The sequence below is a fragment of the Desmodus rotundus genome, chromosome 9 (assembly GCF_022682495.2).
Source record: "Desmodus rotundus isolate HL8 chromosome 9, HLdesRot8A.1, whole genome shotgun sequence".
Taxonomy (NCBI): Eukaryota; Metazoa; Chordata; class Mammalia; order Chiroptera; family Phyllostomidae; genus Desmodus; species Desmodus rotundus.
The window spans coordinates 112,658,928-112,675,827 of record NC_071395.1 but is presented as its reverse complement, the minus strand read 5'-3'; positions in this window follow the sequence as shown (position 1 = coordinate 112,675,827).

Here is a 16,900-nt window from a genome sequence, read left to right as displayed (position 1 = left end):
CGCCTTTCAACACCCGAGTGAATGGCCCCAGCCCAGACGTGTCTCGCCTAGCACGTAGCAAGCATTTGACAGAAGTTCTGGGATTAAATCAATATCATTTCAAACATTCATTCCACTATGCCAGCTCTAGAGACTAGGTCTTCCATTAAAACCCGGGACAAAGTCCCCAACTGACAGATGGCGGCTCGAACTTCCTTTTCCCTAGTCTGCATGTTGGAAAAATACACCACCGTCAGCAGCAGAGGCTTCAGGACTGGGGGGTCCCGAGAAGACCCCATTCTCACCTGAAGGCAGCATCACTGCGTCACCTGCAGCACACCATGGCGAAGGCCCGGGTCCCCGGGCTGCAGGTCTCTGCTCCAGGCTCGCTGGCCAGAAGCCAGAGCTAACAGAAAAGCAGCCACACTGACCCGGCTCATTCCTAACTCCCTGTGAGACCCGCGAGAAGCCACTTCATCTGTGTGAGACTCAGCCTCCTCACCTGGGAGCATCTCTCCTGTCTGACCGTCTCCACGAAGATAGTAAAGGGTCTTGTGGAGCCCAAAACTGGCAGGTTGTCAGAACTGCGGGGAAGCTATTTTAGAATAAAGAGGCCCGGTATACCCACCCTGGATGTACCGAGCCGCGGGGACAGGGAAGGCGGGGATTCAGGGTCTGCATGTGTGTTGAAGTCCGGAAACCCGGGTGAGAGTGCATCATCAGCCAGATGTGGAGATACCGGACGATGTTTTCCTCCAGGGATTCCATCCCAGCCACACGCAGGGCCCTTGGCAAATATTGGCACCAAGTGAATGAATACTGTGAGACAATTATGCCGCCTTTCACCCAAGAAACCAGAACAGGGTTTGGTTCTGCTCTTCCCCCAAACCGCAGAACAAAGCCCAGCCTCCGATTTTACCAATGGGAGCCCAGAACCCAGAGGCCGTTTGGGGTCCGCATGTGGAACCAAGGACTGGGATGCACACAGGCGGGTCCCCACCCCCACCAATCCCTGCAGATGGCGCTGGGGACACAGCCCTTGTCCGTCCTCAGGCTCCACATCAGTGATGTGAGGCCCCGAAGAAGGTGAATCGCTGAGGACGCTTGAGGGTCGAAATTCTGTGATTCACGTAAAAACCAGGAGGGGGCCACTGACAGCCCGGCTCCCGGCCCGGAGTTCCAGGAACGGGTTTGAGTCATTTCACAGACAGCGTCGTGACATTTAGAAGAAGCCTCATTCTGGTGTGTCACCAGTGACTGTTCGAGTCCCAGATCAGCAGGTGGAAGTGTGGCTCCAGGTTTCAGGGAGGCCGTGGGCGTCCGTGACCCACCACAGGCTGGGACTTGAGGGCTCATCTTTTCCCCCTGGGTGATCTTGTCACCACAGCCTGCGATCCGCTGGCCACGGGGGCCTGCAGTTCCGATTCCCAGCGTCCCCAAGTCTTCACACACAAGGGTATCACCTGCTTCCCACAAAGCCTCTGAATAAGATAGTAGAAAACCAGGGTTTGTGAATCTCAGAAGGAAGCACGCGAAGCCTGGTCTGCTTCCAGCTATGGAAGTGGGCGGCGATGACATCCTGCTGGTGCCGAACATCAGGCTGTGATGTGGCACTGGGAGGGGGCGGGGCTTCCAGGCCCCACTCCCCGCCGAAAGGGCAGAGCAGCCTTCCACCTGCCCGGACAAGGCAGGGGGACTGCTTCTAGCACGTGAGGGTGACAGGTGACCTTTTCAGCCTACTTCTGGCTGCTTGGCAACCAAAGCCAGAGATACACGGGCAGGCAAAAGTAGGTTTAGAATTGTATTATTATTTATTAATTATTGTCGTAGTTGCCACGTGAACAGCTGTAACCCTGCTTTTGCCCACCCTGTATAGCAACGCGGGCAGAGAACAAATACACAAACCTGAGTGTGCTGGTCAAATACAACAGAAGTCAGAAGTCGGGGGCACATGCAGGGCGGGGGCGGGGGGGCAGGGAGAGGGTCTGGGGAAGCACCTCTCAGATAGCCCGCTGCCCGGGAAGAACTAAGGAGGGTTCTCACAGCTCCTAAGCCCAGTGTTGGTCCGCAGCAAGGGGCCTGATCTTTTGTCAAACCCAGACCACGGCAGCCTGGGGCCAGGCTCTCCATTTGCAGAAAGGACAGGTTCCTCCCACCCTCCGTGCAGCTTTTCCACTAGATCAATCAAGGCATCAGATGCGTTTTGTCATCAAGAATCAGGAGCAAGAGTGGAGGTCAGGAGGACTGGAGACAAGCCGGTGCTTTGCTGAGCTGTTCTCCACTCGGGGAGGCCGGCCAGCTTCCATCCTTTCCAGAGAAACCTCTGCTTAGCGAAAGAGAAACCAAAATAGATATAAAGTACTTTGCTTTTGTCTACACATCATTCCTGTTTTTAGCAAACCAAAGCTGTCCCCTCTGCAGGTCAGAGGTTTTGGTGACCGGGTGGTGAGAGGCAGAGAGAAGAGCTGGCCTTGCACTGCCCTCCACCCTCCTGGAGACACTGGGCTGCAGGAGCCCCGTGCTCGGCCCCCTCTCCACCCGCTTCATCTGCCCGAAGACATGGGATACATCTGCCTGTGGCTTCACCCCGAAGCACACCTTTCCACTCTATCCGTAACTTTTCCTCACGAGCAGAAACCATTCTTCCACTCCAAAAAGGGGGAGAGGCCTGACGGCGTGGGGACCATGGTAGAAAGCGTCTTCACGAACAAACCTCACCCACAGCCCACATCGCTTCTCCCAGAATTGAGACTTCTTGCTTGGCCTCAGCCTGAAAGGGCCGGTCACAGACAGAGCTGGAAAGGCATGTGCCAAGAGGAGGGGGCCAAAGTGGGTCCTTAACAGAACAGTGACCGTCCCCCTCAGCCCTTCTTCCCCGCTCCGGGGGCGGTTTTGTAGGGGCCACGAAGAGCTTGTCTGGGAGCCTCGACTCTGGAGCCGCCCCTGGGGCCTGGCTTCCAGCACGTACGCCCTGGCAGGTCAGCCTGCAGGGCCCAGTGCGCCGGTGGCTCCCAGCCCTCACCAGCTCAGACCCCACTGTCCGGCTGCTGGGAGCCCCCTGTGCAGAAGGGGAGAGGCCAGTTTCACCAGCTCCGTTGGTGTGAGCCCCCTTCCTCCCCAGGACGCTGGAGGGAGAGACGCGGGATGTGTCCTACACCCCGTGCGGAGTGTTTCAAACGGTGGGGGGTGGAGGGAACCTTTTATGATGGAGACTTTATCAAGGAAATGTGTCATCCAATCGAAAATACGCACACGGAATTTCACAGCCCTTTGTTTTAATGATACTGCCTACAGTGAGACTCTACCTTTATGAAAACACAAATGGTGGGACCCACCGCCTCTTTCTGAAGCCCTTCTAAGCTCCCCGTTTGTCATTTGCGTAACATTCCCACCTATCAGTGGTGCTCGGGCTCTCAGCAAACACCTGGTCCTGGGGGAGCCTCCGCTAACCCAGCCGTTGCCTCTGCCATTAATGGGGGACCAGAGAACAGGCCTGTGACTAACATTATAATTCTGATCGTGTTTGCAGTGAGCCAAGCTGTTTTCCTGAGAATTAACTCATTTAATCCTCCTAATAACCTCATTGAAGGCTGCTGTTTTATATCCATTTGCTAGTAAAGAAATCAAGACAGACAACTAAATAGCTTTCTGGGGCCCTCTGTGCCGGCTGGGGCTGGGCTGGATGCCCACTGTCAAGGTGGGAGGCTGGGTCCTGGAGCCCGCAGGAGCCTGGGGGAGCCAGAGCCCTGCCTGTGCCTCTGGGGGTCTCACAGACCTGCGTCCGAACTCCCTGCCCTGGCGCGTCCATGGCTGGGACCCTGGGAGGCGTGCCGGTGGCACCCAGCCCCAGTTTCAGGCCTGGAACGGGGAAACTGGGGGTCTGCATCACAGAGACAGTGTAAGGACTGAGGGAGCCGGTGCCGGCCCACAGTGAGCACTCCATACGGCGGCCTGTTGCTGTAAGAAATCAGTTCTGCACCCTGGCTGGTGTGGCTCTGAGGACTGAGCACTGGCCTGTGAACCAAAGGACTGCTGGTTCGATTCCCAGTCAAGGCACATGCCTGGGTTGCAGGCCAGGTCCCCAGTTTGGGGCGCATGAAAGGCAACCACACATGGATATTTCTCTCCCTCTCTTTCTCCCTCCCTTCCCTTTTGTCTAAAAATAAATAAATAAAATCTTTAAAAAAAATCAGTTCTGCCTGTGTCGATTAAAAAGGCTTCATGGAAAACCCGGCATGTGTGCCTCAAAAAGGGATTTCCTTTTATTTATTTATTTTGGAATAATTTTTATTGTTTTTCTAAATGAAAACCTTACAAGTAGGGCGGCAGGAAGACGTAACCCCAGGATGTGTGGTGTCTCTCAGATGGCGCTAGGTAAGGCCATACACTGGTTTTAAAGAGTGAAGGAGCCCTGGCTGCTGTGGCTCTGTGGGTTGAGCGCCTGCCTGCAAACGGAAAAGTTACAGGTTCAATTCCCAGTCATGGTTCATGACTGGGTTGCGGGACAATGCTTCTCTCCCTCTCTTTCTCCCTCCCTTCCCCTCTCTCTAAAAATAAATAAATAATTTTTTTTAAAGTGAAGAAAGTCACCATAAACACCCTGCGTAGAAACAGCCAAATGTGTGGCCCGGCCACTGTGGAGGGCAGTGAGCTAGGGCAGGATCAGGCATGGTCCTCCCTTCTTTATAATCCCCGGAATGTAATTTGACATTTTAAACAGCATCACATAATACTTTGACAACGGTACTTAAATTGTAAAAATAAAAAGCAATAAATAGTGGCTGGAGGAAATGGGAAAATGTCAAAAAGGATCAGGAAAAAAAATTAAAGTCGCCATCAGCCCACAGCCCAGAGTAACTGCCATTCCCGTGTTGCATGCTTCCTTTCTGCCTTTTCCTTCTCTCTCTCTCCGTATATATATGCTTCTATTTGTTTTTTTACATTAAAAATTATTCTGAAACAGTTTGAAAATAGAAAACAAAACACTTTGAATCCATTGCCCAGCCACAGCTGCTATTAATATTTCTTTGCACAGCCTTCCAGCACACAGTATAATACGTATGATACACAGACTTGTATCACTTTTGCCAAAAAGAATCATTTTAGTTTACGTGAGCAATGCTATTTAACGCAGTCTTTCCCTCTGCGCAGGCGGGAACACGCCCTGCGCCCCCGCGCCCCGCGCTCTCCAAACCGGCGTCCGCGGCAGCTGCGTGTACCCCATGCGGACGGAGACGAGAGTGTGGAGCGGCCCTTAAAGGTCGGTTCTCATTTTTTATTGTTCGGCCCTGCTTCACGAAGCCCGGCCTTCATGTAGGTGGATGAAATTCAACAGGCTTTGTAACCTCGGGTTACAAAGAGCCTCCGTTCATTTCCAAAGTCGTCCTGGGGGGGCGCTAGACCAGCATGCAGAGCCTTCGGAAGGCTGTGAGCGTTGGACTTGGAACCAATGAAAATAATCGTGATAACCACCGCCAACCAGTTCCTGTGGACCAGACCCTGTTCAGCACACACGTATGAACTCACTACTCACAACACGCCTGTCGGCCCATTTAACGGATGAGGAAGCTGATGACTAACTTGCCCGGGGCCACACAGCTAAGGAGGGGTGGGACCAGGATGCAAACCTGCAGGCTGAGTCCAGAGCAGGGGGCCCAGGTTCTGCTGAACGTCAGGCTCACAGGGGAGGGGCCCTCAAGGCGCCCACGCGGCTTGCCCCTCGCTGTGAGGTCTGGGGATGGCAGCTGGACAGCGACCTGGGGTCTTCAGGGAAGTGTGGGACCCACGGGGGCAGCGTCCAGGCCTGTGTCTGAACCACCGTGCTCCCCGTACAGGGGAGCTCGTCCGCATCGACTTGGGGGCGGGGAGGCGGGCTCCTGGAAAGCAAGCTTCAGCCACGTCCCAGACTCGAGAGCTGCTGCGGGCAGGGCCCAGACTCGAGCGCTGCTGCGGGCAGGGCCCAGGCTGCGCAGCCGCACTTGAACTATGGGGGAGGGCCGGAGCGTGCAGCGGGCCAGGTCTCCTGGGCGACCTCCCGCCCTAGTTGCCTGGGGCAGCCTTTCGTGGCCTGACAAAATTACCAACAGTGCCCTCTTACATTCCCACAGATGTCCCGGCTGGATGATAAACGAGTCCCCCCGCCTCCTACCCACTCTCACGAGACACTCTGCTTCCTACTCATTCCATACATCACTGTCCTGATGGAACATTCGGCTGTTTTAACGTCCCTTTCCTAACCGCGTCCGAGCTCCCTGAGGACGGGAGCCGCCTCTCTCGTTCTGTCCGGCAGATGGCACGGGGCCTGGGGAGCGGAGATGCGCAGAGTTTGTGGAGTGACTCTGGCGAGCAGGACCCAAGGAGACAGTGTGGCCGCCCTGCTCATGGGCATGCCAGGGCACAGGCCCACTGGTCACACCTTAGGGCCACAGCAGTGACAGCTGGCCCTTTGGCGGTAACAATCGATGGGCAAGGGGTGGACCTGGGGAATATCTAGAAATTCCTCCCCTCCGCCCCACCCCCCCCCCCCCCCGCAAGGAGAATGGGTGCCCCAAGGAGTTAAAGGACCAAGACTTAGGGCCACGCTGACCCAGACATGAAAAGATACTTTATTTTGAAACAGGGTCTGGGACCCCCTTGCCCGTGAATCTTTACTTTATCCATCTCGGATTATTTCCTTGTATTAGTCAAGTTATGCTAAGTGCCATACCCCCTCCAATCTCACAGGAGGTCATTGCCCCCCCCACACAATAGCTCAATAGGGGGGTTTGGGCTGACTGTCAGAGCACACAGACCCTTTCTGCCCTGTGGGTCCCCTCACCCCCAGGGCCCAGGGATCCTCTGCTAGATGTTAGCTCCAGCCTGGGAGAGTGGCTAGAGGGGAGTAGAGTTTTCTATTGGCCAGGCCTGTGCCCTACATCACCATGGACTGCATTCTATTGGCCAAATTTGGTCACACGCCATAGTCAATGGCAAGGGAGCCTGGGAAATAGTCTTTTTTTTTTTTTTTTAAAGATTTTATTTATTTACTTTGTAGAGAGAGGGGAAGGGAAGGAGAAAGAGAGGGAGAGAAACATCAATGTGCAAGATATACGTGGATCTGTTGCCTCTTGCACACTCCCAACACTCCTAACTGGGGACCTGGCCCAAACCCAGGCATGAGCCCTGACTGGGAATTGAACCTGCAACCTTCAGGTTCACAGGCTGGCACTCAATCCACTCAGCCACACCAGGCAGGGCTGGAAATACAGTCTTGGTGCCCAGGAGGAAGTGAAAATGAATTTGGTAAATAAGGAGCTACAGGATTTCTTCCTAGAAATGAAAGCAAAGACTCGCAAAAGGGCTGGGCTCGTTCCTGGGGCTGCCACCGCAAGGCGCCGCAAAGGGGAGGCTTTCAGCACCAGGCTCACCACTCTGCAGGCGGGGAGTCAGAAGTACAGGTGTGCCAGGCAGGGCTCCCTGCGAAGGTAGGGAGACCCTGTCCCAGGCCCCTAGCAGTGTCTGGTGTCTCCTGCAATCCCTGGCCTCCGTCAGCCACACTTGGGCTCCTCCCTGGGTCTCTGTGTCTCTCCTCTTTTTAGGGGACTCCAACCACCCTAATCTTCTCGTCTTACATCTTTTTTTTAAATTTATTTTCAGAGAGAGGGGAAGGGAGGGGAGAGAGACAGGGAGAGAAACATCAATGTGTGGTTGCCTCTCACACGCCCTCTACTGGGGACCTGGCCCACAACCCAGGCATGTGCGGGAGTGGGAATCGAACTGGTGACCCTTTGCTTCACAGGCTGGTGCTCAATCCACTGAGCTACACCAGTCAGGGCTTGACTTATATCTTAATTACAGCTGCAAAACCCTATTTCTAACTAAGGTTACATTTACGGTACCAGGGCTTAGGACTCGGCTATGTATCTCTGGGGGATGCAAGTCAACCCATCAGGAACCAAGGGCATGACCTCTCACACGTCCCCAAGACACCCACACAGGCTTCCAGAGGGACTGTCCCAACGAGCTCGGCTGTGGTCCCGCCTTACCCAGCCCAGCGAGCAGCACTGTGCTTTTCTCACTCTGTAAGTGAGAGAAGGTTTCCCATTTTTGTTTTCTTTTTATTCTCCCCCGCGGACATTTTGTCATTGTTTTTAGAGACAGAAGGGACAGAGAAGCTTCAATTGGCTGCCTCCCATACACGCCTGGACCGGGGACCAAACCTGCAATCTTTCAGGTAGGGGGCCACAGACACTGCAACCAAGTGATCCGCGCAGGCCAGGGCCCATTGTTTTGACAGTCACTTCTCGAGAAAGACACAGAGGCCAGAGACCGCCGCAGAGTCTCAGGAATCACGACATTGTTAGAACTGAAGGGTGACATGCAGGGCTGGGGACGGGGCGCAGGAGCCAGAGGGTGTTTGCTGGGCGGTGAGTGGCCATCACAGGCCATGGCCCGAGCTGGGACGGGGACGCGTTGAGCTGGCGGGAGCTAGATACCCAGACAGTATCTCCCTTCCTGCGGAAAGCAAGTGTCAGAGGCAGAGAGGACAAAAATTTCCATCTACCCATCTGAAATTAATGTTTCCGGCGAGGAGGGCTGGACAGCTTTCTGCAGACGCCCAGCTGCCACGGGGCGAGAGCACTGTCTGGCTGGCTCATCACCGTGGCAAGCTCGGCCTGCTGGCTGCAGGGGTTGGAGGTGGCAACGGGTCCGCAGAGCGGAGGGCGGCCGTCGGTGCCGCCGCACGCCAGCACACTGTGTGCCCGGTCCAGAACACCCGCCCCCGTGAATTATTCACAGCCGTCACCTCATGATATGTGACCACGGTCCAGGCAGAGTGTCAGCCAGGGAAGAATTTGTAAAGCAATTTGTGTGATCAATTTTTGTCATAGTTTTGGTCGTTATTTTCCCCTCATAACTCTCCATCTTCCTCCCATATTTTTCCTCTCGCGGTTTTAATCAGAAGGACATGTCAAGAGCGCGTCTGAAAGTCTCCGCCGGCCCGCCCCCCAAGCAGGCTCCCCTACCCCGCGGCAGAGGGCAGAGCCTCGGCTCGCCAGGCCTGCGTTTACGACACAGATTTTTATTACAGATGTGATGTCGTGGGTATCTTCTCAAATATATTTTCCCCTTCATTCTGGAGTATGGTTTGCACTCGTATGCACCTTTCCATCCGTGCTCCCAAAACAGGGGGGAAGGGAGCCGGGACAGACAGGGGACCCATTCCTCTCCTTAGAGCATAGCTGTCACTTCCACAGCGTCCCCAGAGGGACAGTGTCCCTGCTCTGCTCCTGTGGGTGAGTCACGAATCCCCCAAACGGCCCGCACCCCAGTGAGCCTGAGGGGGCTTTCCTAGGGGCTGCTGAGAAGCCCCGCTCTGACCTGAGCTCAGGGTGATGGAAGGGAATTGAAACACGATGTGTTAGGAAGCCTGCGCCCGGCACGCTGACCTCCGCTGGGTTAGAGGCCTTGATGATGAGGGCTACGGGCCGGGCTCTGGGCCAGCTCGGTCACTCACCTCTGGGGCCAGCAGCTGCATCGCTGACCTGAAGTTGTCCAAGGTCAAAGGCAACAGGACCCGGGTTAGAACCACCCTACCTTGGGTCAAGTCACAGCTCCAAGGGCGTGCCTGTGGCTCCCTCCTCCCACCTTCCCAAAGGAGCAGCTGGCCGTCCAGCCGTCCAGCCTGCAGCCTGTGGGAGCAAGTGGTCAGACAGTCCGGTTGGCAGCGGGGCCTTCGGAATAAGACAGAGGCAACTGCAGCCAAGCTCTGCCGCTCACAGCTCTGCCCCCCTCAGGCAAGTTACTCAACCTCTCTGAGCCTCTGTCTTTGCATCTGCAGAATGGGGAGAAGAGGAGCTTGCCCGGGCCCGAGTTGTGAGGTTGTGGGGGCTTGGAGGGCATTTTGCAAAGTGATTATTTTAAAGCTTCAGTCTCATCAGCCAGCCAGGGCTCGAAACCTCCGACAGCCGGTTTCACTCAGAGTCAATGCGGTTCCCACTGCCACCCAGAGGTTCTCGGGACCCGATCCCATCTCCTGTCTGACCACAGGTCCTTCCACGGTTCCTCGCCTGGCTGCACCCATGATGACCCACCTCATACTCCTCCTGGGACCCCCAGGCCGAGCTCACCCTCACCCCGGGCCTCACGCGTTCTGTCCCCACTGCCTGGAACACACTTCCTCAGACGCCCGGATGCTCCCTGCCCGCACTTCACTGGGGTCCCTGCTGACGTCACGACTCAGACTGAGAGAGGCCTCCCCTGACTGTCCCCCTCTGTCCCCTTGTACCGCCTTTCCTCTCTCCCGGGCCCTCACCACCACCTGGCCCACTTAACATTTACTGTTTATTTATTTATCGCCCGCCAACCCTCTGGAAGGCAGGCCAGGTCAGGGCAAGGAGCTCGTGTGTCTTGGACGTGACACTGGGCGAACACCTGCTGGGTGAGTGGCCCGAGGGAAGTCGGCAGCTGGAATGCTGAGAAGGAGCCCCTGAAACAGACGAGATCCAAAAGCAGGCTGGCCCGGGGCTGGGCGGGTGGCAGGACGGTCCCTGGAGGTCTCCTGAGTGCCTGTTGCAGGGACCCAGGGTCACCGAGTGGGACACGGCCTCCGTTGGAGGATCCCAAGCAGGGAAGCCCCACGGACCCAACCAGTGTTCCAGTCATTTCTTGGCCACAGGGAGGCAGAGAGATGGTCGTGTGGGCTCCTGTTCCCAGGGGAGGAGGGCAGTATGCCAGCCCCACAGTTGCTTTTGCTTATATTTCAGCATTTTTTAAACAAATGGTGGTAAGTTTATGTAACAAAACAGCGCTTCAGCCACTATTAAGTGCGTGGTCCAGTGGCTCCCCGCCCACCTCCACACTCTCCATCTTCTGAATCGGAAACACCGTCCCCACAAACAGTGACCCCCCCACCCCCACTGGCCCCAGGCACCCACCATCCCAGTCCCTGCCCCTGGGAATCTGGCTCCTCTAGGGACCTCACAGGAGTGGAATCACACAGGGCCTGTCCTGTGGTGTCCTGCTGCTGTCACCGAGCCTGATGTCCTTGAGCTTCACCCAAGCTGCTTCCTCTCTGGGGCCGAGCCATGTTCTGGGCAGAAGCTCCTGCCTGGGGGTGTCCCGTGCCCTGAGGGTGCGCAGTGGCGCCCCGGCCCCCACCCACCAGACGAGGGAAGCACTTCCCTCTGCCCAGTGGTGACAACCGAGGGTGGCTGCCCACACGGCCGAATGTCCCCTGGGAAAGTGGCCGCTGGTTGAGAGCCACTGTTCCCTGCCCATTCATGTCTGAAGACTCGAGAATCCCCCTGCTTGGACCTGAGCGCCCCAGAGAGCAGCCGCAGCCATACAAAAGGGACGGGGCGTCCCTGGGGGGTATGTCCAGCCCTGGCTGCTGCCCAGCTTCCGAGTCCCATCACGAAGTTCCAGCCACACACGGTCCACTGTTCTTGTCAGAATCGCTTCCTGACACTAGGGTGGAGCTTCATGACAGCCCCTCCTAACCCACAGGAAGCATACGGCCCGCCAGGTGCCGGCAGCTGGGGCCCCCTGCAAGCTGAGGCCGGCCCCTCCCTTCCTCCCTCCCATCTGGGGAGACATAAATCCTCCTTAACGTCAAACCCCAGGAGCCACGTGAAGTGCGTATACCTCAAAGGCAAATGGGCCCACTCGGTCCTCGGACACCTAAACTGGGTTCTCTTCAATGATCCAGGCCCTTTGAGGAAACCGCCGACAGCAGGGACTTCCCATCACAATCCTGAGGACACACACACACACTCACACACACACAGAGGGCGTGTGGGGCAGTCAGGGAGGCCACAGCCACCCCCAGGCAGGATTTCGGAGCTGGGTCCGCCCCCCAGACCCAGCCACACACTCCACACTCCCACCCAAATCCCAGACAGCCCTGCTAATCCCGTCATCCCCAGACAAAATCTCTCATTTCCTAGTGAGCCTGGAGGGAAGAAGGTGGATTTGCAGGGGCTTAAGATGCAGGGAAGACCAGGAAGCTGCAGAGAGGAGCTTCGTCAGTGGGTGTGGGGTGCATGAGGCCTCAGTGAGGAGCATGGGAATCTGGGGACTGGAATCAGAGCAGCTTACGGAGGGAACAGACTTCCGTCCCAGGCCAGAATGGAGCACAGGCATGGTGGTCCTCCAGCTTTGGTAGGAACATTCCAGAAAGGCAGCAGATATGTACCAGTTGTGTATTCCTCCCTGGGTCCCACCCTCTCCCTGCTACATTCCTTCTGGTCTCCCCTGACCCTGGCCCCAGGCTGGGCCTCTGGCAGGGTTAGGTCAATGAGATGCTGGCTGAGGAACTAGGCAAGGCCTGGGAGGAGCCTGGGGCAGCCCTTGACCCCTGCTCACCTCTTTGTGAGAACAGGCAGCCTCACCCTGAGCCCACTGACCCAGGCAGGGCAAGAGGCCCACAGTGCATGCAGAGGCCGCCACAGTGCTGGCTTATCGAGCATCATTTCGGTGCCCACAGCTGAGACAGAAAGACACCTCCCGCTTCCCAGCCGGGCCTCAACAGCCTGTGCTCGCTTCCATGCAGAGCTAGGGGACCGGTGCCTTGGTTCACATCATTTGCTGTTGGACAAGGACATTTCTGTGGGGCAGGCTTCCCTGTGTGTCCTCGCTGGGGGGGTGGGGGGCGACCCCAGGGATAACCCAGAGTGAGGGCAATGGGTCCCAGACTCGGCTGCCTGTCGAGGATTCTGTGACGGCTCTCGAGTCTCCCTGACGTCTCCCTCCCTCCCAGGGACTATGGGGAGACACCAGTTCTGGGGAAGGCGCGGTCCCGGCCCTCAGATATATATGGCAACCAAGCAGTGTCTCCAAGAGTGAGAGATGGTGCAGCCAGAGCCCCCACGGCCCCCCTCAGTTACCCCGCCCCTGGACCTCCCTCCAAGCCTGGCAGCCCTGGGGACACCCTGCCCCCCACCGCTGAGTGGCCGGAGCAGATGCCGGGCAGCACGTGGACGGCAGCATTCCCCACAACTACCGGAAGTCACCAACAACCCAGACGCCCGTCACCAGGGGAGGTGCGAACAAACCAGGGTCCACGCAGACCAGGGGACACGGTGCAGCCTCCGAAAGGCAGGCAATCCTGCCGCCTGCCACCACCACGGGGGTGGCCCCGCAGGACATCATGCTCAGCAATGTCCGCCAGCGACAAGGGGTCAACGTTATACGACCCCTCTTCTGTGAGGGTCCTGGCGGGGTCAGGTTCACAGAGACGGGACACACACAGGATGGGGCTGTCAGGGCCAGGGAGCAGCGGCGGGGGGTGTGTGATTGGCACAAGTTCTCAGCTCGGGAAGCTGGGAAATATCTGGGGACAGATGGCGGGGACGGCTGCGCAACAAGCTGCACACGTAAACAAGGCTAAACCAGTAAATCTCACCCCCTGTGTTTTACCACGATTTTTAAAAAATGGCCTGTCCTGTGTTCTAGCTCTCTGAGGCCAGCTCCCCCCGACTGCCAGAGAGCAAAGCCACCCGCTCGGTGAGATCACAGAGGTGTGAGTGGGTTAGAGGCCTGCCCCTGCCCTCTGTACCCTGCTTCCTGCTCCCGTCCCTTGTTCCCTGCCCCTGCCTTGGTTTCAGCAGGGACCCTCTGCATCCTCTTTGCTTTAGGGGCCCCGGGCACAGCGGTGGGCCACTGAGGGAGACGCTGGGGAAACAGAGGCCCCCTGATGCTACTCAGGCCCCATGGGAGGCGGCGGCCCGCCGGCGTGGCGGATCCATGTGGGATGTGCTGACTGCGCGCTCTCAAGAGGGAGGCTCTCGGTGGCTGGCGTCCAGCTGCAGAGCCTGAACTTGAGTGAGTAGGATTTGTCTGCATGGGGAGGAGAAATGCAAAACCGACCGAGCAAAGACACTGGGGGAGAGCGGGCAAGGCCTGGCACGCGCGGATCAGGGCTTGCTGGCTCCCCGGCGTCTCTGCACCAGGGTTCTCCTCCAGGACGGGAGTCCAGGGCAGGACCCGCGCCTGCCAGGCTTTGTGCAGGGTGATTAAACCGGCCGTGTAGGACAGGCTCCGCCCCGCGCCTGTCTGTCCCACCGTGAGTGCTCAGTTAGCATCCGTCCTCCCGGTGGGGCCTGGAGACCCCCTCCCCTGCTACCCACACCTCTGCGCTTGCCTCCCTGGGCTGTGCTGGACCCAGGGACTTGCTTCCGACAGCAGATGGCTGCAAAGGGGACAGGACGTCCCGTCCTGACTACGTTCCCATTGGCTGCGACTTCGTCCTGGGGCCCCTCTCAGTCGCCTTCCCGCTTGCCGGCCAGCAGCCACCATCTCAGGCACTCAACGGCGAGGCCCACGTGGTGAGGAACTGAAGCACAGCCCAGGAGGAAGTGGTCCTGCCAGCGACCACGTGAGCCTCGAGGTGGGGCCCAGATCAGAGGGACCAGCCGCCGCGCCAGATTCCCGACCCACTGAAACTGGGGTGACAACAGTCGGTGGGAGCCCCGAGGTTTGGGGCTGATGTGGGCGCCTCACTTGGTCAGCAGTTACCTCGAGCCCTTGCTGGGCTCCAGCTCATTCTCTCCAGTGCCCACATCTCCCAGTCACCCCAACCCCAACCCCAGCTCCAGGTTCCGCAGCCCTTGGTCCCCCACATTCTGCCCCCCCCCACACACACACAGAGCGTTTGTCGGCTGAGACAGAATCTTCCGGAATTCAGTGTCTCTGGGGAATGACTGCAGGAGGGGTCTCGAGCCTGGGGTCCTGGAAAATGAGGACACGCTGGTGTTTGCCCAGCTCCTGACCCCTCTGTGCTTTAAGCAGGAGGAGCCGACCAGCCGCCAACGTCTGCTGAGAGCACCCGACTCTGTCCCCGCCCGCCGAGCCTGAGCCTGGCGCTGTGCTGGCCACTGCCACGCAGGCGGAAACCCACCTGCTCTGTCTGTTTTCGTGGGTCTCCAAGAATCACACGTGTTCGCTGCACGTACAGATTTCCATTCTGGCCTTTAACTCGGTCTCCAAGGAAGAGGCATTGACACTGACGGTCTTATGATCAAGTTCCAACCCTTGAGGACAAGGGCATGGTGAGCCGCTGTGCCAGGCGGAGAAGCAAGAAGACCGGGAAGGGGCCTGGGGCCTGAGTTCAAGCCCAGTTCTGCCCTGACAAGCTGGGCCACTCTGGAGGACTCCCTTGCCCTCGATGAGCCTCTCCTTGTTTTCCGGCTCGGCTCCAGGACGGGTGGCCCACCACCACTCGGGTTCATCCTTCAGTCTCTCGTGAGCGGGGTTATCATGAGTCAGCTCCCCGGGGCCTGAGCTCGAAAGGGCTGGGTGTCTGAGCTACCAGGCAGAGAGCTGTCCCTCTGGGCCGCCCCTCCCCCAGTTTCTGAGCAGGGCTCATCACGCATGACATCCTGGCACTGTCACCATGTCCTCTCACTTCAGATGAACAACCCTCACTGGACCCTGCTGCCCGAGACCTTTCCTCTAAGGTCCGCCCGGCCACCAAGGGCAGCCGAGAATGTAGGAGCCCACGCGACGTTTGGATCCATTAAAACGCATCAGAAGGAGATTTGCTCCCTCTCACTGCCCGGGTAGAGGCCCGACAGCCTCCTGCACCGGCCAGGAGGCCCAGGCAGCCCCGTGAACACTGCTCGGCACTCTGTACGGGGACCACGGGGGTCCCGGGACATCCGCACTCTGCCCTGTGCCTCATCTGTTGTTGTAGCAACATCCCAAACCCAGGCAAGGAATTTGTTGCCAGGTGCCTTTGCCTGTCCCCAGATTGTGAGTGAGGGAGGAAGCTAACCTTGCAAAGCCGAGGAGAACACAAGCCACCGCCTAGCCCAGGGGATCCAAATTAAGCTTCCAGACCGGGTGCTCCTTGGTAAGCCACCTCTGCCCTCTGGCGCTCAGCCCTGGGCTGGCAAATGGCAGCGGGTGGGGGTCTCAACGGATAGATGGGTGGATGAGTGGATGGTTGAGTAATAAGTGGATGCACGGGGTGGGATAATGGGTGAATAAGTGGGTGGGTGGGTGGATGATGGATAGAGGAAGAAACAAATCTCTCTCCAAGGAGCAGAAGTTCTTCCCCGGAATCTACCACTTAGTGAGCTTCTAACTTCCCTCATTTGCAAAACGAGGTGAGGGTGGTTCTTGTCCCGTCCCATCCCTGAGGTTCTTGCGAGGATAAAATCAGATGCTACGAATAAAGTGGTTCGGCCACCTCTACAGAATGATGCTAACGAGAGGAAGCATTCTTCCAAAGAAAACACGTTCTTCAGCCTAATGCTTGATTCCAGAACTCACCGATTCAGACGACTGTTTAGTGAATCCTCTTGGGGGACACAGCTCTCTCGAAGTTCATTGGGGCTGGGATTCGGACGAGGGAGGCTGCCTGGGGTGTTTTACTGTGACACCGGCCCCTCCTTCGAGGTGGTCAGGTCGTACGGGGCAGGTACCGTGTCTTTGTCAGTAAAAATGAGTGACTGGTAGCCACTCAAATGTCTGCTGCAGCAATTTCGATAAAATCACCAAACTGTAGCATTAAAAAGACACAACGTTACAAAAAGACAACAAAGCAGAAACCCTAGCGCTGAGTCCCGGTCCCGCTCTGAACCTAGAGCTGGCCTTTGAGGTCACTCCTTACCCATTTGAGCCCCATTCTGGAGGCGGCAAGGGTCTGTGAGAGGGACGGGGGACACTGGGCAGGGGAGGAGCATGGGGAGCGGGCTGCCACCCTCCTCTGTACGTGAGACGACCTGCACAAATGGCCCAATGCAGCGGCTGATATGTAAAACGCTGGACCCAGGGCAGCTACGGGCACAGCGGTTTGGGGCCACTTTGGCAGGGACGCACCTCTTCGCCTTCCTTTGCCTTTGGACGGGGTGGGAGGTGCTGAGGGTGGCTGGACTCAGCAGGGCTAGAGAGCATTGCAGCCAGGCAGGGGGAGCCGGGGTCCACATGCAAATGCCCC